Raw genomic sequence first — 21,675 nt, 5'->3', positions numbered from 1 at the left:
AAAAACCTTCTCGAAAACACAGCAAAGGTTGTGCTCTGCTTTGTCGTCAGTTATGTCAAACAGCCCATATGCAGCCATGACGGCCATCACTCATTCTGCGTCTGTGATGACCCAAATGTGGGGTGCAAAGGTTCGTGTTCTCAATGTTTTAGCGGTTCTCTTAGGCGGAGCCTCCGAGAACCCAATTGAGGACGAAGCCGTTGGTTTGGACACACACACAAAGACTTTTAATCACGCACAAAAGAAGCATAAAGCAAATAAAAAGGAACAGAAAACATGCTTAAATTACACACTCAAGAAAACAAGAACACACTTAGGGCTTTAACGAGGTTAACGAGGGCGCGAGTCTGGGCGTGCCCACAAGGGCGGGGACGCGTCGCAGTCTCGACACGGCAACGCGGCGACAAGCTGGCAGAAGGGGTGGCGCCGGTCTCACCAAGGTCGTGGTGTAGGCTGACCGACCGGGTACCGGGAGCGCGCCAGCTCTGGCGAGGCGAGGTAACGCTGGCGGCTGGGTAGCAGGAGTGGACGGCGGTGGCGTTCTGGCCGGGCAGAGAGCTCGGGCCCGTAGCCCGACTGCTCCCCTCTCGCCCACGGGCACGGAAGCTCGAACGCCGGCCTCGGGCAGCAGGCGGCACGGCAGACGGGGCGGCGTTCTGGCCGGGCAGCTGGCGTAGAACTCGGGCCCGAAGCCCGACTGTTCCCGTCTTGCCCACTGGCGCAGAAGCTCACCGGCCTCGAGGAGCTGACGGCACGCTCAGGTAGACGGGCGACGCACAGGAACAGGTTGGCAGGAGGCCCCGGGCGGGTGAAGTCCTGGTGGGCTCGGGTCCGGAACCCGACGGCCCGTCTTCAACGCCCGCTCCGGTGGTTGACCTCCTCCTGCCGTCGTTTCCTGGGACTCTTCCTGGCGTCTCCCCGGCGTCTCCCTGCGTGTCCTCTTGCGTGTCGCCCCCGTTCTGCCAGCGCACCACGCTTTTTGTCGTGGTCTGGCCGATTTGGCATTTACTGATTGGCTGCCCGACGCCCCGTGGTTTTTTCTCATTGGTAGCTTTTTCTTTTGTTGTTTTTCCTGCGCCGCGCGTTCACGTGCCGGGCGCTCTCCGGCGTCGTCGTTTTTCCTCCTTCCAGCTCGGCGCGCGTGCACTCCGCGTCGTCTGCTCTCGACCGTCCCGAGCCCCGCACCGTGTCGCGCACCACACATCACAGCGTCAATGAGGCAAAGTAGTCGGTGCTTGTCAATGGGGAGAAATAAATCGGCCGCTTCTTCAATGCTTTCTCCCATGGATGTCCGGCATGGTGTACTGGGTGCCTCCAAACTCTGCATAAATGGTAATGACGTTTTTCTATCACAAAATTTCAGCACGAAAATCCTGTATGCTTCACCACCTTTCCCGATGCATACAGGCACAAAAGCACTTTATATGAATGGCTGTAATACCAACACAACATATCTGAGCGGGCTTGAGTGGGCTCGGCAGCACCGAAGAGATAAGAATGTTAAACCCCGCATTGCTATTTACTCAAGTACTGCTGCTGCTTCGTTCGGCTACAGGACAGGCCGATAACGATTTTACTCTGTCGGAACATGCTGCTTCGTGTTTGGACGTGCGCAAGCTTCATGAAATCTTCGGAACTACAGAACGGGCATTTGTCGCCGAAAGTGCATCGACAGCCAAGGCCCTAGGATCATCGACATCAACCGTGGGGGCGGTTCCTTCGAGCCAGGAAGCTATCTGTGCCGTCAGTGGGCTTGGCAGCACCGGAGAGACAAGAATGTTGAACCCTGTCTTGCTGTTTACTCAGGCACTGCTGCTGCTTTATTCGGCTACAGGACAGGCCGATAACGATTCTACTCCATCGGAACATGCTGCTTCGTGTTTGGACGTGCGCAAGCTTCACGAAATCTTCGGAACTACGGAACGGGCATTTGTCGCCGAAAGTGCATGGATAGCCAAGGCCCTAGGATCATCGACATCAACCGTGAGGGCGGTTTCTTCGAGCCAGGAAGCTATCTGTGCCGTCAGTGGGCTTGCAGCACCGGAGAGACAAAAATGTTGAACCCTGTCTTGCTGCTTACTCAGGTACTGCTGCTGCTTCGTTCGGCTACAGGACAGGCCGATAACGATTCTACTCCGTCGGAACATGCTGCTTCGTGTTTGGACGTGCGCAAGCTTCACGAAATCTTCGGAACTACGGAACGGGCATTTGTCGCCGAAAGTGCATCGACAGCCAAGGCCCTAGGATCATCGACATCAACCGTGGGGGCGGTTTCTTCAAGCCAGGAAGCTATCGGTGCCGTCAGTGGGCTTGGCAGCACCGGAGAGACAAGAATGTTGAACCCTGTCTTGCTGTTTACTCAGACACTGCTGCTGCTTCATTCGGCTACAGGACATGCCGATAACGATTTTACTCCGTCGGAACATGCTGCTTCGTGTTTGGATGTGCGCAAGCTTCATGAAATCTTCGGAACTACGGAACGGGCATTTGTCGCCGAAGGTGCATGGACAGCGAAGGCCCTAGGACCATCGACATCAACCCTTCGGGCGGTTTCTTCGAGCCAGGAAGCTATCTGTGCCGTCAGTGGGCTTGGCAGCTCCGGAGAGACAAGAATGTTAAACCCTGTCTTGCTGTTTACAAAGGTTGGTGCGAAACGTTACTCTGATTCTATTCGAGATGACTGTCGTTGTCTTGTTGTGCTGCCGAGCCCACAGGCAATAAGTGTACTTGTTGCCGACTGTTTGGAGGTCATTGTATTGTTACTAGCGTGTAGTGGAGACGTGGAAACGAACCCTGGCCCTCAAACGCTGCAACTGCTTTTACTGCTGATAGAAGGGCAAACGGCAATCAAAGCAGAAATAACGGAAATGAAACAAAAGATTGTTAGTGCCGAAATGGCTTTGGCCCAGATGCCTGCACTGGTAAAAAGGGTAGAAGTGACTGAAACAGAAGTGCTAACTCTGCGACCCACTGTGGCGAAACTGATAAAAAGGTTGACCGAATAGAGAATCACAGCAGAAGTAATAACATTGTTATCAGAGGCATTCCAGATGCGCAGAATGAGACGCAACGAACTTTGAAGCAGGAGGTTGTAGTGGGAATTCTGCAGGGGAAAGTGAATCTGTCAGTTACAAGTGTCGAACGTATACATCGAATTGAAAAACCTTCTTCAAACGGATCAAGACCCATCATTATGCGCCTAGGAAGCCTCACAGAAAAAAAGGACGTACTGCGCAATCGCAATAAACTCAGGGGCACGAATATTTTCATCACTGAGAACTTCTCGCAAGATGTAAGGAAAAGACAATGCCTTTGGAACAGCGCATTGGAAAACAGAAAAAGAAAAGTGAAGGTCGCACTTGTGCATGATACAAAGAAGATAAACGGAGTGATGTGCGCATGGGATGAAGCCTCAAACCAAGGCTATCGGGTGACTGACAGCCCGTCCAATACAGGAGCAAGAACCACTGCTTCCTTAAATGACTGACATGCGCATCCGGGCAAGCTTCGGTTACTGAACGTCAATGCCCGTAGCCTTGTTAAAAGGCTGTAGACCTGGAGCATGTTTTGCTTGAGCATCACCCAGATATAGTATTTGTAACAAAAACGTGGCTACATGAGGGTGTCCGAGATTTCAAATTATGCCCTCCGGGATATAACATTATCAGAAATGACCGCAGTAGCAGGGGTGGGGGCGTTGCCATCTTTCTGGAATGCAGCCTTAAATACACGGTCATTTACAAACCGTCCGACATTGAAGCAATATGTTGCAAAATTCTTGGACGCCCTGACTTGATTGTGGGATGCGTATATCGCGCTCCGGGAAGTACTGCCGCTAGCGCTGAATAAGAAACTGCATGATTTACACGTTCAGGACAGAAACATTATCATAGCGGGGGATTTACATGTTCCAGACGTTGAATGGGACGAAATGGAAACGGGTATGCGAGACCGCGACGCAGGTTCAGCAATTATAGACATGCGCTGTTCACATGGACTTAAACAAGTAGTACGTGACTTTACTAGGGTCTACGGTAATAGCAAATCTGTTCTTCACCTCTTTCTTTAAGTCATAGCATTCTATCGAGATACTATAGAGTTAACGTTCTGCCCGGTTTCTCCGATGACTCGATTGTAGGATTGTCTTTAAATTTAAGTTCCTTTTCAAGGGTCCGTAGGCTTGTTTCATATTACAGACAGTTTAATGAAGCTGATGATACTGCAATAATAGGTGAACTAGCCTTCTCTTTTGAGAAGTTTGAAAAATTAAGTCAAGATGAATCTGCGCATATCGATGAGTTGTGGTTAAACTTCAAGCGAACGGTTCACAAATGTATAGGACGTTATCTACCTCTCAAGTGTAAAACAAAACGAATGCACAGCCCATGGATTACGAGAGAGATCATACAACTGAAAAGAAAAGTGACGAGGAGTAGGGCACTTTATTAGCACACACATGATTCCGCTCTTCGTGATGATATGTCAAACTTAAGTAAACAGCTAAAGTTAATGATGAAGGAATCCAGGGACAGCTACTATGGTGCCACTATGGATACTTTTCTACGTGAATCACCCCAAAACTTTTGGGGGCACCTGGCTCCAACTAAGAAGGTAGTCGCTAAAATAAGCACAGAAGAGGGACTTATTGAAGATAAGGGTCATATAGCGGACGCCTTCAATAACTTTTTTGCTAGTGTGTCCACCAGTGATGATGGAAAGCAGTCAAAATTTGAGGTACGCCAACAGCTACCATTTGCAGAGGAACGGCGGGTAACGTATGAAGGAATATTAAACTTGCTGCTGAACATAAATACAAAGAAATCGGCAGGTCCTGATGAGATACCAAATTTGTTTTTAAGAGGTATGCAGAATGGACTGCGAAGTACCTCTTCATTATCTTCTCGAAGTCACTACGGTCAGGCACACTTCTTAAAGAATGGAAAATGAGTAAAGTTATACCCGTATTTAAAGACGGTGACACCACGTCTACTGCCAATTGCAGGCCCATTGCGCTAACGTCCGACTGTTGTAAAGTGTCAGAACATATTGTTTCTAAGTACATTCGGCCGTTTTTGTCACAGAACAAAATTCTTAGTAACTATCAACATGGGTTTCGCGAGGGCTTGTCAACCGTAGCACAGCTACTAGAAAGTGTTCACGATTTCAGCAAAGTTATCGATGGCAAAGGACAAATAGATCTGATCTTTCTCGACTTCAAAAAAGGCATTTGATAAGGTTCAATTCAATTCAATTCAGTTTATTTGGACATACATAGGTGGTACAGGAGGTCCACTAGGCGCGGAAAAAGGAGGCAACAATGCCTCCTGACAGGGCCTTCACCTCGGAATCACACATTATGACAGCAGGTCGGCGTGACAAAATACTGAACTACATTGTGAGATCAATGAAATCAGTGGAAATTCAGAAATACAATGCTGTGTCACATATGACAAATTATCCTATTATTTCATATTATACATTAATTACATCATTCTAATTCACGGAAATAATGATGTAGATAATCATTCAGATCGCACTTGCTCAAGAAAAAAGAAAGGTACAATTCTAAGCAAAAGAGGCAGGAGAAGAAAGCATCATTTTCATTTTTTTCTTAAATTGAGAAAGAGTTTTGCAATCATTTATGCAGTTGATCATTAAAGGATATGTGTTACAGAGTGTAACTCTTTGATTGCCTATGATCTGAGTACCATAATTTGTGCGTGACTTCGACCAAACCATAGATACAGTGCGCAAGTTATGGGTAAGGTTCCTGTTTAAGTACTTAGTGCAGAAGGATGTAAAATCATGCTTAATGTCATGAAAAATAAGTACAGCCAATAAGAAACTGTAAAGTTGATAGTATGGCAGTACCTTAACTGCGTCGTACAGGGATTCTTTGGTAATAGGTGCGGAACGGAATACCGTCTTCAACGCCCTGAACTGAAGCGAAAAAAGGCGGTCTGAATCCGATTTGTTACATGTACCCCAAACTAGCTGACAGTACATAAAATAGGAGTGAATTATAGAAAAATAAGTCTGCTTTCTCAAACGCAGAGGTAAAAGATATTTTACGCGTTGTAAAATTCGGAAGTCAAGAAAAATGCCCAGTGTATATAGTTTCTGTTCAAAGTTTTCCAAAATAGGGTCCTTTATGAATAGCAGTGCTGTCTCCGTTGATTTTTCGGCCTGAAATCCATATTGTTGTTTACAAATTATATTATTAGCATTTAAAAATTTGTTTAAACTCGTGTATATTATGCGTTCGGGGATCTTAGAAAAGAGTGGCAAAACAGAAATAGGTCTGTAACTAATCAGATCATTTTTTCATCCTGCTTTGAATATTAAGGTTACGCGTGCAAATTTCATGTTATCAAGGAATATACCGGTCTCTAATATGAGATTACAAATATATACTGGAGAACCCACAAGTAATGGAAGTACGGCCTTGATGAGGCGTGCGCTAATATCGTCATTTCCTGGCGAGCATCCATCCTTCATTGCCTTTACAACACTTACAACTTCTTCCTCCGATGTAGGTATCAGAAACAGTGAATTGCTATTAGTGGAAGGGACATATGAAGTGATAGGCGTTAACGCTTTGTTCATGCGTAAGCAATTTGGCGAACCTGCATTGAGAAAATGTTCGTTAAACTTGTTTGCAAGTGATACACCTGAAAATCTTTCACCGTCGATGTAAAAATCCAGCGGAATGCGTGCTTTGCCACCTTTTATGATGTGGTTAGCTGTTTGCCACAATAATTTAGGACTGTTCATAACTGTGGAACATTTGTTGTCGTAGTAACCTGATTTTGCTTTCTTAGGATCTGAAGTTAAGTTGTTACGAAATTTTTTAAACTCCGTGAAATGAACCGGATCTTTCGTTTTTATGAAACGAGCAAACAGCCAGTTCTTTCTTTTTATACGTCTTTATAATACCGGAGTAATCCACTCTTTTCTTATACTCCTGTGCTTTTTTATAGGCCCGAGTGGGAAAGCACTGTTATAGTGGTGAAGCACTTTCTCTAAAAAAATGTTATATGCCTTACACGGGTTGCTTTCACTATATATATCATCCCAGACTACGTCAGCCATCAGTGAATGGTACTGCGCAATGTGATTTTCATAGATTATTTGTCGGAGGAATTTAGCTCTATCCATTTTTTTCACCTAGGAAAAGGAGGAAAAAAAAGGAAGGTGATCACTTAAGCTCGTCAAAATGACACCGGATGTTTTTTTATTTAAATGTAAATTAGTAAATCACCAGTCTATGAGCGTTTCAGAGTGTTGACTGATTCGAGTCGGCTTATCTACAATATTTTCACAACCATATGATAACATCAACTCGAAGGGGTGCACCTGGCTAGCATTGTTTCTTAATAAATCAATATTCATGTCACCAAATATAATAACATGTCGTTTAGTGAGGGTAGTATATTCAAGAAAGGACTCAACGTAAGTAAGAAAGATGCTAACTAATCCGTTAGGGGGTCGGTACGTGAGAAGTATAATCGTATTATGATTGGTCACACCAACTGTCTCAATATCATCACACACTACGGTGAATTCCGGAAGAACCCCATAATCAAGGTCTTGTTTTATATACAAAGATACGCCGCCGCCACGTCTTTCTTTCCTAAATACAGAGACGTTGTCATAACCTGTTAACTGTGTAACATCGCTATTTGATGTGTACCATGCTTCTGTAAATCCAATTATGTCAAAGTGACATTTTATGAGCTCGAGATCAGCCTCAATTTCATCAATCTTATTTCTGAGGCTTTGTGCATTTAAATGATACAAGGAGAATTACTTGCAATAGCTATTTTCATTTATGAACGTGTTAAGGGAGTCGTAAGTACAACACATCGTGAAGGTTAACAATAACAGCAGCAACAAAAACGAAACCAACTTAAGCAAGTAGCTCAAGGTCTTGTTCAGAGGCAATCCTTATTGCCCTTGCGCCAGGTTCTTTCCTTACGAAGACCTTTCCATCGGAACACCACGGAAATTGGTAGCCTTGTTAATTAAACTGTTAATTAAACTAAAGGTTATTTTAGGAAATACAGGTGTAGTCAAATGGGTGGAGGAGTTTCTTACTGATCACCGACAGTTTCTCAGTATTGATGAAAATAGGTCCGGGGTCTGTGACGTCAAATCAGGCATGCCACAAGGTTCAGTTCTTGGGCCTGTTGTTTCTGTTATATATTAACGACCTAATCGAAGAATCGGCCACAGTTACAGCGAGGTTATTCGAAGATGACTGTGTCATATATACAGAAGTGAAATCGATTAGTGACCAGGTACTTTTAAATTACTTCTTAGGAAAAGTGCACCAATGTTGCGACACGTGGCAGATGTCTCTAAACCCAGCAAAGACTGTTTGTATGATCATCACACACAAACATAAACCTCTGCCATTCACACACTTTTCATTCACACTTCATCGCGCAACCGAGTACAAATATCTCGGAATTTTAATAACGTCTCACCTTAGTTGGACACCACACATTAAAAAGGAGTAGGGAAAGCCGACCAGAGATTAGATTATGTTCGATGTGTCTTAAACTAGCATCTCCAGCCACGAAACTGACTGCTTATAAAGTGCTCGTGCGCCAAATATTAGAATATGCATGCGAAGTGTGGGATCCGTATTTGAAAGATTCACTGTCAAAACTGGAGCACGTTCAAAGACGTGCATTGCGGTTTATTTATTCCCGATACCGCCGGCAAGACGCCGTAACACCACTTTACGCGAGGGCAAACCTGCCCCTACTTAGTGTCAGGAGGAAGGAAAAACGAATTTGCCTTTTCTATTTAATCATTAATGAGCTGCTACTTGTTGATAAGCCTCGCTACATAAATGAATCTAAGACCCGCATAGTGCGAAATAAACATAGCAGACACGCTAACGAAAATGATTTCACAAGCATTGCTACAAATACTCAATCTTCTTTTCCACAGCGCGGGACTGGAGTTGTCTCCCTAGAAACATTGTAAACGCAGGGACCCATGAGCAGTTTTCCGAACATTTGTCCTGATATTGTCAACAATAGGGCATATATTGCTGTTTAATTGTATTCTATTGTTTCGTTCACTGCTGAATGTTAATATATTGTTACCACTCCTGTCTTGGTCCTGGTGTTGACCGACAGTATCTGTAAATAAAGAATTTACAAAATTGAGAAAAGCGAGTGCACATAAAATTCTCTGCAGAAATCACTGACATGACTGAATTACTATCAGTTACAAGGCATTAGATTAATAAAGAGTGTACTATACACAGCCATTACTTCAACTGACAGTTTAGGGCAACCTGAAAAGAATATATACAAAAAACCTGTTTGCGTGTGCAACCTCGTACTGCCGCTTAAAGGGTCCCTGAAAGGGTTCGGGCAGAATTTGTACACGCGTGGTGTAAAGTGACAGTAAACATTCGCGTAAAGAAAACAAACACATTAAAAATTTTGAATTGTGAAGCATCTTATATCAGGGTGTCCAGCAAGTTGACATTTCCAAAGCCCGAGAGTTTTCCAAGTTTTACCTCAGCATATTTGCGAAATTCCCTGAATGAGCCAGAACTTTGTTTTATGTGAACACAGGCCGACACCATGTTCCCTGATGCTGTCATTCTAGTAAGCATGTTGAAACAAAAAGATTACTTAATCCAGTTTGGATAGTAATGAGTAATATCTATTTTATTTAAAAAGAACGCAGAAGGCAGGTGTTAGTAAAATGCACAGCGAAAAAAAAGGTGAAACCCATTCCAAATTGAGTCGAACATATTCAAATACAAATGAAAAGGAGATGCATAGATAAGTAAATATTTTTAATATGAGCTATTTCTATGAACTGATAGCAAGCTCATCGGTATGAGCCCTGAACTTGTCACAACTAAGATTCTATCTCTGCAGCTGGGAAGTCAATCTCAAATGTCCTGACATACTCTCAGCCCGTACAAAAAATATCAGGGTTGGGTTTCAGTGCTTTAAAGAGTTTATTTTCATTTGCATGAGGGACATCGGCATCTCGGCGTCAGCCAACACTTTGTTTTTTGAGCTCAAGCTCCTTCAAAGAGGCGGCGGCATGCTTTCTTTCCCAGTAATACCTCAGTGCGTCGATCCTTTCGGTTCTCATCCTCCTTCTGCCACGCGTTCACCCCATGGATCACTTGAAGCACCGTTTTGGTCAGTTGTGCAGTCAACACCAGATTTCTTGGACCCCCTGGGCCCGCAAAAGCATCCGAAGAATCGGGCAATCCGCGAAGATGAATGCATGTCTTTAACTGCCCTTAAGGGCTAAAATTGCCATAAGGACGTCCAAAAAAGCCATTAAGGTCTGCCAGAACACCTATTAGGCATATTGGTGCTCGTACTGTGACAGCAGACGGGGGTGCACGCGTGTATATTTGAGGAATACATACTGTGTCCCGTGACAATTGCCTCTTCCGACGCTTGTTACGCTTCACCGCGTAACACTGCCGGACTAAGGCGAAGCTAACTTTCGGAGACTGGCATTACGCAACGCGCTGTTCAATGCGAGCTTCGAAGCCAATCACGAGGATTACAAAGGCGGAGTCGGTGCCATTGCTGACAGCGGCGAATTCTTTCAATGAAAAACACTGCACGGCACAAGAAGCTTAATCGCCAACGAAGCAGTTAGGCCTAACGTTGCCGTGGTGGTGGCTACGACTGCTAGCGAATCTGCGTGCGAGAGTGCCTGTTCGAGGCCGCGAGATAATCAAAATGGCGGATGTGATGGCTTTGATTAATGCCATTTCAGACCTGCAGTCAGGGCGATATACATTGACTATATGGAGTACGTGGTGGGGCCGCAAATCCGTGCGGATTTGCGCAAATCCGTGCGGGCATGTCCGAAAAATCGGGCGTCTGGAAAATCGGTCGTTAACTACTCTGGCAACACCTCGTGCCGATGACACGGCGTCAGTGACAATTCGTTGCGATTCCTCTGTTCTGGAGCCAATATTAACACGACTTTCGTTCCCTTTCTGTAAATTTACGGCTAATTTTCCCTGATAGGAGCACAAATTCCCTTATTTTCAGTGAGTATTTCCAGACTATTCAAATTCCCTGACGATTCCCGGATTTCCCGGTTGGTATACACCCTGTATATTAGGAGAGTTACGGTTTATTACAAGTTACCTTCATCCATAGCCATGCTTTTTCTCCCCTCGTTCGCCGATTGATCGTAGCTAAGCTTTGCCTTCACTGGCCCAACGTCATGATGTGACGTCGAGTGGTGTACTTCCGGTTGCCTTGGAGCCAGTGTGCGAAGCCTCTCCAACCTCTCCACTAGCCGCCGGCCCGTCGATCCCGAGCGAGAGCTTAACCAGCCAAACACAAAGCTAACATTGCTGTAACCAAATGTAAAACATTTTAAACATTTAAAATGATGTGTTCAAGATTGCGCTCCTACCGAAAATTTACGTCAGCAGAATAAAATACTTGCTTTGTGTTTGGTTGAGCTTTGTGCCACCAGGTGGCTTCACCGTGCAGGCTGTTCACGTTTGCGCCTCTCATCCCGTAAAATGCCCAGTCGACTTGTGGTTGCATTTATCCGAATACCGGACATGCTAAACTATTGTGGTAGGAATCCTTTGGCATGAAGTGACGGCCACAAATGTGCAGATGCTGGTGCTGATCAGATACCGGCAGTCGGATGCACTGGAGCCACTTCCCTCGTCTGCTGTCTTGCAGAGGCGTAGACTAAACGTCGCAGCTCAACAATGCCAGTTGCAATGTTTGCAGCCTAAAACGAAACAAGGGCGAATCATGGTTCTCACATAATGAAAGATCGAGCCCAACACTGGCCGCGCAGCGCTCGTCACCAAGGACCACGTTGTAACACAAACAGACGATACTTCCTGCGTGCACAAGGTGCTTTAGTGTAGTGATACATTGTCCTTGCGCATCCTCTTTCTGTTACTTCCCTGTTATAGAAAGAAATTAACGAACATTTTAACTATTACAAACAACATTTGTTAAGCATAATGTTGGAAAAGTTATCGATGACGCGCCCTGGGCAGCCAATTGGATAGCTCCCCTACTGACGTCATATGGCCAAACGCGTCACTTGGTCAGGGGCAGCTAAAAACTCAGAAGAGTTGCGTGCTGCACACGGTAGCGATGTGCTTTTTTGAACAGTATAATAAATTATAAGCTTTACACAGAGCACTTAGACGCGTCAATTAATGATCAGAAGGGCAACTGACAACTCAGTACAGTTGTAGACTATCGTCAAAATCGTTTCACGATCCCTTTAAAGCAAATCTTCACGACAGATTTCGTTGTCAACTAGTTGACAGAACAGAAATGCCAAATTCACGGTTTTTCTTTTCTATAGAGTCAATGATGTCATGTACATTTTAAACTTTGTTCCTGATTATGACGCGCCTTCTTCAGAAAAATGCCTTACAACCACATGCGACAATTCGCTTGTAGAAGTGAAGCTATGCACTTCATATAGTGTTGGCACAGCCTCTCATTAAGGCAGGTACCAGTCTGACAAATGTACGGTTTTCCACAACATAGTGGAATGTTATACACCATGCAACAGACACTAGCAACAAAACGAATGTCATGGTTTACACAGCACAGGTTTCTCCCTGACTGTCCTACTGTTTGTTTTTGCGTTATGACAAAGGCATTTTAACTTCGCCCGGAGCTGAAGGAACAACAGGCACAACATGCGCGTGTGCTTTTTTAGCTCGGACCAAGTTCGACAGTTTCGTGATTCTCAACATGATTCTCAACAAAGAAAACATGAGTTTTGCATTTGTTCCTCCCATCACTGCTTGGCACACGCAGGCGATAGGCTTTTTGTGTTTATTCCTTGCACATAGCTGTAAACTTTCAGCTGTTAGATCAGCACTTGTCCTGCGTGTTTTTCTCTATGGTCATTCCTTTTGTGCAGCCATGATAATGAACTTGAACGAACTGACCCAATTTTCCACCCTATAGCTTCGATTCGTGTCCTATGATTCATTACTGAACCTTTAGGTTAGTGGGTGCTTAATTCACTAAGGACCCTTGACGAGTCAATAAGTCTTCTTACAAGGCCAATGAAGTGAAGATTTAACAATAAAACGCATCAAGTATAACCAATGCTAATAACATTGAAGATTTTCAAGCATATGAGTACGTAAGATTCTAATATAGAGAAAGTGACAGAAAAATTCAGCATCTAATACATTTGCAAGGGCACAGCATGTGTATTCTTGAAGAATACAACAATGTATATTTAACGTACCAGTGAAACGAAAATTGCATCACATGTCTTGAGTTCATGCAGAAGTTTTGCCATCAGCATAACAATGAGCACTGTTCGGACATCTGCAATAGAAATGAAAACAATTCCTTCTTACCTTGAATTTCACATGTTCAAGATTATTCTAACACAGAAATATTCGCTTCACAGTATATAGGAAGAATTCAATGCTGCATAGTCGCTTTCGATGAAAGGGCTTTCTTGCAAGTTGCACATGTATGCCTTTGTTGCTTCTAAGAGCTTTACGCGCTGTATGCCTGAGTATTATTGCAAATGCATAGTGATTATGTCCAGAAAAAAAGCTGACTTCATATATCAAATTGAATACTTAGTGCATTTTTATTTAAAGAGAAGCAAGAAATTAAAAGACAAAAAATGTCAGGTTGATAGGTCCCCTTCCGATGCATTTACATGAAGATAACAGATATGAGGGGAAGCACAGGGAAAATTATTTGTAGTTTTAATTGAAATGTACAAATGATAAGTTAATAACAGTGGACGAGAAAACAAGTTGAGCCATTCGGAGTCTAACTCACTACCTGCGAATTAGGTGTGCGTTGCACTATCTATTGTGCTGTCGTTGTGGCGTCCGTTCCCACGACCAAGAATGTGGACATGGGAATACTACTGATAACTAAAGCCTTTTAAGCGAAGCTTTATAGGCTCACAAGTGTCGGCGGTAGGGGTGGCGGCGGCGGTGTCGCGCTGTAAAGTGGGCCCATCCTGGCGATAGTGCAGAAAGGGTCCATGCTCAATGGCACATACCAGGCACAAAAAGGAAGAAAAAGAGACAGAGAGAGAAAGGAAGAAGAAGAAAAAGAGTAAATTAGAGACAGAGAGAAATAAAAATAGAGAGAGGAGAGAGAGAGATAGAAACAGAAAGATAAAGAGAGAGAGAGAAAGGAAGAGAGAAAAACAAAGAAAGAAAATCATCACGAATGTCACATACACACGGAAAGCTTCGCTTACCCCTATTTTCTCGACAGGGGAGCGGCTGGTGATTTTTTGTATTTTAGCAACATTTCTGTAGTCTTCTTATCTATTCATGGAAGAAGGCAAGTGGGCAATTCTTATCATTACAATAGTTTTACATATTTCCTTAGCTGCAGAGGTAATCATGGACCAAACCCTTAATTCCAGTGTTCCAAGCTTAGGCAAATCGGAGTAAGACAAATTTAGTTTTGCTGTTCTTGGACACAATATGAAAACAAAGCACAGCCTCAGTCAAATGCTAAATTTTGAAAAGGGCTCTCTGGAAATGCTACAGGAATGAGGGCCAGTTTCATGTTATTTTCTGGTTATTCCAGACAGAAGTTCTAACTTTTGCTCAGTTCGACTGGTGTAATTCGCAATTTGCACACCAAGACGCGCTTGCATTTGAAAGCTGAACATAGAGCAGCCTTCCACAACGTACGTTTCTTGCGCCTTGCCCCACACGATTTGCTGACCACATCCAGCAGAGGCATCAGGTCCTTTTTCTTGGCACCCAAGGCATCACCTAGGGCGAGGCTGATCATCCGCCGGAACTCTCTCTCTCTCTCTCTTTCTCTCTCTCTTTCTCTCTCTCTCTCTCTCTCTCTCTCTCTATATATATATATATATATATATATATATATATATATATATATATATATATATATATATATATATATAGATTGTACTGAAGGCACTGGGCAGCGGGCATGGTGCTAGTGGATGAGAAGACGACAAGGTGTGCTTGCTTCCCCGTTTCGAGATAGCACCGACCTGTTTTAAGCCTACCGCTGCAACCTAGAGCTAGTGCTGCTAGGCGAACACCCCCCGTTGCATTTGGTGGAGGTGCTGGGTATCGATCCCCGTACCTCTCGCAATAATAATAATAATAATAATGCCTTTATTTTCCATCCCAAGGATGAGGGAGGGGGAGAGAAAAAGCTAGATATCCAGCTTGACGGGCTCTCGCCTCCCCGATACAATACATGATGTTTAGAAAAAAAAGGCAAACAGTACAAGCATGTGAGTACAGTCAAAATATCACAATATCACAATATCACAATATCACAAATGACAATTTTTACAAAAAATGTACAATTCCAAAAAAAAAAAACAAAGCGATGTGCATATTATCATATCGTATATTTCAAACAGAAAGTGCTGCCCTTCCACTTATAAGTGAAACAAAATGGCGCAAATCTTTTGACCGGGTGCGTTGGAGATTTAAATTGTAATGTTGGCATAGGTTTAAGAGATGTGGAAGAGTGTTTCTGAGCATATGTTGTCCGTAACCTGTTCTGAATGAATGTATGTGCCAAATATCGGTGTTTCTAGTTGCGTAAGCGAAATTTCTTTTCTGCAGTGATGCCAATTGTGCAATGAACGAGACGTTATTTTTGACCTCGGTAATGTATTTAGTGATTAGGCGGTATGCGTACAGGTCATGAATCGGCATTATGTTGTCTTTCATAAAGAGCGGTTTAGATGGGTGGTCATATGCTACATTGTATATTATTCTGAGCATTCTTTTCTGCTGAACGTGTAATTTTCGTAAATTCGCGAAGGATGTTTCCCCCCAGACTAAATGACAGTAATTTAGATGCGAACAGAACAATGAATTGTGAAGGAGCAATTTCACTTTTATAGGGAGGATGTCCTTATGAGTGTAAATCGATCCGATGACACGTGACAGTTTAGATGCTACGTAATTTGTGTGGTCATCCCACGTCATTTTCTCATTGAAAAGTACACCTAGTACTTTAAAGGAATTTACTATCTCTATTTTAAAATTATTAAGAATGATATCATCGTTAATATGAACATCCTTGTTTTTTGGACGGTAAATAATGGCCTTTGTTTTGGAAGTGTTAATTTTTAGAGCGTTATATTTTGTCCACTGCTCAAGCTGCCTAAGTGCTGTATTTGCTTTCATGACCACGTTCGAGGCAGACGCGGCTGAAAAGAATAAGCTGGTGTCATCAGCATATATGACCATTTTTATTTCTCTGTCTATTTGTGTTATGTCATTCACGTATATGTTAAAAAGAAACGGGCCCATAATGCTGCCTTGCGGTACGCCGGAAGAGAGAGTTTTAACATTGGATCGGTGACCGTTTATTTCAACATACTGTTGTCGACTTCCGAGATAGCTGCTCAGAAGCATCAATGACGTTCCCAGTGGTGGTCCAGCCAATTTCAGATTTGGAGCAACTTTTAGAGCAGGAAAAAGGCTGGTTTGTAGCAATTTAGGAGCAGCCACATTAGCATTTTGTAGCAGTTCTATAGCACAAAATTTTGCGTTTTGGATCAATTGGAGCAGGAGAAAAGCAAATGTATGACATTTGGTGCAGCTTATTACTACTGTACAATTGTTCAGTATTTCTTTAGAGTAAATAGACACAAGCAAGAACGACGCAGCGCAGTTATTTAGCTCGTGTGCCTCCAGCAAAGAAACCATGGTATGTTGCAGACAGACTTTATTTGCCTTCTTAAATAGCACTTTTAAACAGTACTAGAGAACAGTTTTATGCAATAAAACATTGTACAAAAGTGACTAGAAATGCCAAAGCAAAATTTTGTGCTGTCGGCCATAGAGAATGACTAGACATACACAGCTGTATCAAAACTATAAATAATTTCGCTATTTAGACGTGCCTACATGCACCATTTGAGTATGTCTTGTTTACACTGCTAAATAAGCTTTAAAACATGAATAATAATTTTTTTTTTACATTTAACCCACACATATTGCACAATGAAAACATGGAAAGTTCTTTCCGTCAGTGCCTTTTGCTACTTTTTTTTCAGCTCGTCAAGCTCGAGAAGTGCAGTAGCCAGGCTCGCATTCCCTTCAGCTAACAACTGCTGCCCATTTTGAACCTGCTCCATGCTCTTGTGAGCCAAGCCAGAAGAGATTGTCTCTTCTGCACGTTTAAGCAATGCACGGCATGATGCAACCTTTTCATTTAAGCCCCTTTTCAGTTGTTCCAAAGTAATGGCATTGGGCTGGGTCTGTGTGGTTGCAGGCTTCGTCACCTCCGAATCTTCACTTTCCTTTTCAAGCCTATCTGCATAACATGTCCTTGCCTTCTTTACACATCGGACCAGCTTAGGTGACAGGGGTACTTTGGTGGCATCCCCGTTGTACCTTTGCAAATATGTCTTAACCTGCCGTAGTCCATTCAGGCTATTAACAGACAAAGAGGCACGGCCCTCAAGCAGACGCTTATTTATACTGAACCCTCTCTCGCAATCTGCATTACCATGCGGGAGAGACAGGAGGGCTTTCACGAGTTTTGCAAGCAGTGGGTACTTTTGCTCACCAGCAGCTGATTTCCGTTGAAATACTCTAGCCCATGAGCTGTCAATCCTTTCAGGCACTGCAACTTCGCTGCTGTTCAGTGGATCGCATTTGAGCATGTACCATTCGTCAATTAATGAAGATACTTCATTCAGCTGTAGCACTTGTGGCAGTTGTGAAGCAAGGTATCGCAGTGAGCGGACTTCCGAGTCTGCATCTGTGAAGTGCAAGCCAAGAATGCTTGCATGTTGCAGCAGTTTGTTTTCAAGAGGTAGCTTTTGCAGTAAGTCTTGTGAGCACGCTATGTAAAAAGCGCGGGCCCCAAGTCGCAAACGCTTTCTTTCAGGGATGTCCCAGGTCCGCATAGCGTCATCTATATCCATACCCAACTCGGGCTTTGTCTTCCACAGTGTGGAGTCTTGCAGGTTAAGGCTCTTCAGATCATCAACTGTTTTGCCCTGGTAGGCGTCACTGCGTAAGAAGCGGCCAAGAACTCGATGAACTAAAAACAACAATTCCGCATGAAGAATGTGCAAAAGTGGTTCTTGTTTCTGAAACAGCTTCTGGAAGCCAGTGAATAGCTCAGCACAGTTCTTCAGGAATAGTATCTTAGCATAGAGTGGTTTCTGCGAGAATGCCGCAGCCAGTTTCTTATGAAGACTTTGGGTGGCAGACCGCTGGCCAGTCTTGTTTGCTTTTTCAAAGTAGTCCTTAATGGCATCAAACTGCTCCTGAATACGGCACAGTGATTCTTGTAAAGTGAGCCACCTGTTCGACACATGTCGCAAAAACACATGCGATGGAATACCTAGGACTTCCTGGCTTTCTCTCAATAGCTCTGAACGGACAGCAGATTTGAAGTAATAGTAAACATTTCTTACCACTTCTTCTACATCAGATCCAAAAGCATCTAAGCCCTTTGCAAAAGCATTGTGGACTTTGTGTAAGCTGCAGTGACCGACATCGGCAATGCTTGATGTCAGATGCTGTTCTAGCTTTTTTCTGACACTTTTCATGACGTTAGGACCATCACTAAAGAAACAAATGATGCCCTGTCGTGGCAGCTCAACAAGTGCATCTTCTACACAGCCGACAATGATCTCAGCGGTGGCCCGTCCAAGATTATATGACTGGACATGTTCCACGACAACATGCTGTTCTGCTTCAGAGAAGAACCTTACAAGCACATCAAGTTGCTGCACTCGCTGGTCAGGTTTTGGAGTTTCATCCACCATGATAGAATAGAAGACACCCGGATGACATAGTTCATCCACCACTTTTGACTTGAAATATGGTCCTAGTCCATCAGACACAATGCGTGACAGCTTCGACCTGCCACATTTGAAACCCTTGGCAACACTGCTGTCTGGGAACATCGTGTGGTAGATTTCTGTTGCGGTGTCGCCCCATGAAAATGGGATGCACTTGGTTGTGATAGACATGGCAAAAATTGCTTCGGCCTTACAAACTTGATCTTGTAGAGAGGTGCTAGATGCTCTCGGTGAAAAGTTCAAAGCCGCTTGCACCAATTTAGGAGGCTGGAGGTTTCCATCTTTGTCTCTGTATTTTGCAGTCGCATGGATGTGCTTTTTCATTGTCGCATGACGTTTTACTGCAGCAATACCATGTTGTGAGCAATCAATAGTGCAATTGCAGACAACACAGAGTGCTTGTGTGTCTTCAACTCCTTGTTTGCACCAAAGATGAATGGGGTCATTATTGCTGTCAATTTCATTGAGCACAGACTCCTTGAACTTGGTACTTCGCCCTAGAAAGAACAAGAAAATACACCAGTCAACTTATTTTCTAGAAATGAGAATTGGGGCACCATCAGCTGTAATAACAAAAAATCATCTTTCCCAATAATCGCACTGGCGACATTCTTTCCCAGTACACCAAGCTAAAAAGTAAGTTATGTGAATACTCTTTCCTTACACTTGAACATTCTTTACTCTTCAACGTCATATTAATTCTTCCGCAGCAAAAGCAACAAGCCGTCGTAAGGCTATTAAGTAGTACGCGATCTACAAGAGCTGACGTCGACTGTAGTCTGAAATCAACGCACATGCTAGCGGCAAACGCCGTAATGGAGAACCAGTCTCCAGTGCCGTAGACGTCTGCCGCGCGAGAAGTGTTCAAACTTCGGCCGGCGCACCGCACAAACGGCGGGCCAATCGACTAACGTACAGTTACTGTATAAGTGAGCCTACAGAGTAACTCAAGACTACCGCGAATTTGCGCGCCTCCGCGGCCGGGAACGCAAATATCGGCTGCAGCTTCTTTCAAGCAAAATAACTTCCGTTAGATAAAGCGATGCTTAAATTGTACATTTTATGAAAAACGATATCCAATGTCAAACGCTAAACACGGACGAGAGCTCCGATACTTCTCGAGCTCAGCTGAGTACACGGCTACCGACGGCAGGCGACCCAGCCTGTGCTCGCATCGCAGCCGACGGCTCCGCCGATATAAGCGTATTTTGTTCTTTGTATACAATTAATGCGATGAGCGACAACGATAAAAAAATATTGCGGCTAGTGAGCGTCGGTGATTAATTCCGAAGCGCCTTAAGCTTTAGCTTTGAAGTGAACCGGAAAAGGCCTAGCAACGATATCGGCGCTGTCGAGCGATCAGCTGCTACGAGCGAGTAAAGTGGAAATTTGGGCTAGTTGGTGAGTGATCATCATACCTTGCTGGTGAAGCAGCGCACTGACACGGACACAGTGAAGACAAACAGTTCTGAAACAAAATAGTTGCGAGTGCAGCGAGTGTCGTCTTTTCCTGTTTGTCTTCACTGTGTCCGTGTCAGTGCGCTGCCTCACCAGCAAGGTATGATGGCTACGAGCGAACAAGACCGGAAATGTTTTCGCTCGCAGATGCCAACCTGCCCGGTGCTAATCCCGTGAAAGTATCGCCGAATACACTGTTTTATAATGCTACTACTTCATGCTATATATGGCGCAGACTATGTCGTTTCAAGACGTTTGCTTCGCTGTCGCTCAAGTACAGTACCAACACGGTAGTACGTACGCGTTTGCACGATGCGATTCACCGACAACTTGCTTAGCCCGCTGCAACGTAATCACCGGCTCGTTTAAACTTTGCGATAACAGCTTCCGCGATAACAACGCAGCGCCTAATGAAGAGACCATACTTACGTTTGCTCATTCTCCGAACCGTGTGGCCGTGTGTCGGAAGGCGATTTCCCGTTGCTCAATGCTGGACGAATGCGCGGGAAAATGATAGACAAGCAACAAGCCATAACCTGACAAACAAGCCGATCGGCGTGCCTGGGGCTGGTTGCCAGACCAAGAACAAATAGAAGCTATACTCGTTCTACGGTTGTGTTATGGTTGTGTTAGCAAGGCAAAGGTGGCGCTTTGGCGCACTTGGCGCAAGTTGCGCTTCGTTGGGCGCAGCGAGGCGCAGACAAGTAGAATTGTATCAAAATGGCGCAAATGGCGCAGTTGGACCACCACTGCGTTCCTCTAAAGCCATATACTTGAAGCTTTTTTAAAAGTAACTTGTGGTTCAGGTGGTCAAAAGCCTTCGAAAAATCTACATATACTCCTAATGCTAAATTCCTGTCATCAAGAGATTTTAGAATGTATTCTTTTTGTTCTAATAAAGCGAGTTCGGTGGACCGGTGTTTCCGAAAACCAAATTGTGAAGGTGTCAGTATATTATGCTTATTACAAAAGTTATTCATCCGGGTCAAAATTACTTTCTCAAGCCCTTTCGAGAAAACAGGTAGTATTGACAAAGGCCTATAGTTTGCAAAGTCATTCTTGTCACCTTTCTTATAAACAACTGCTACTCTTGCAATCTGCATTTGCTGAGGAAAGACACCATTTGCCAAACAAAGGTTAAATATATGGGTGAGACTCGGTGCTATTACATCCATGAAAGAGCTTCGCAGTTTCATCGGCTTGTGCTCATATTTCCGGCGCTTCATCCGTAACTTCGCCTCTATCATCGCCCCCTTGACGCAGCTTCTCACCGGCAGTTCTGACCTATCAGCCTGGTCCCCGGCATGCGACGACGCATTCCAAGAACTGCGACGCGTTCTCACCTCTCCTCCAGTACTGCGACACTTCGATCCATCTGCACCAACTGAG

General features: G+C 44.2%; 1 protein-coding gene and 1 pseudogene across 1 annotated transcript in view; one reads left to right on the top strand and one right to left on the bottom strand.

Moving 5' to 3' along the window:
• The window catches only part of LOC142571267 (uncharacterized), a 213,498-nt gene that overhangs the window by 49,261 nt on the left and 142,562 nt on the right, over window positions 1–21,675 (top strand). The gene's annotated exons all lie outside the window — the stretch shown is intronic.
• LOC142573382 (uncharacterized) overlaps window positions 1–21,675 on the bottom strand; it is a 79,127-nt pseudogene that overhangs the window by 35,176 nt on the left and 22,276 nt on the right.

This window comes from Dermacentor variabilis, chromosome 2 (genome assembly GCF_050947875.1).
Source record: "Dermacentor variabilis isolate Ectoservices chromosome 2, ASM5094787v1, whole genome shotgun sequence".
Classification (NCBI taxonomy): Eukaryota; Metazoa; Arthropoda; class Arachnida; order Ixodida; family Ixodidae; genus Dermacentor; species Dermacentor variabilis.
The sequence above is the reverse complement of the archived record's forward strand: the minus strand, read 5'-3'. Positions and strand labels throughout refer to the sequence as shown.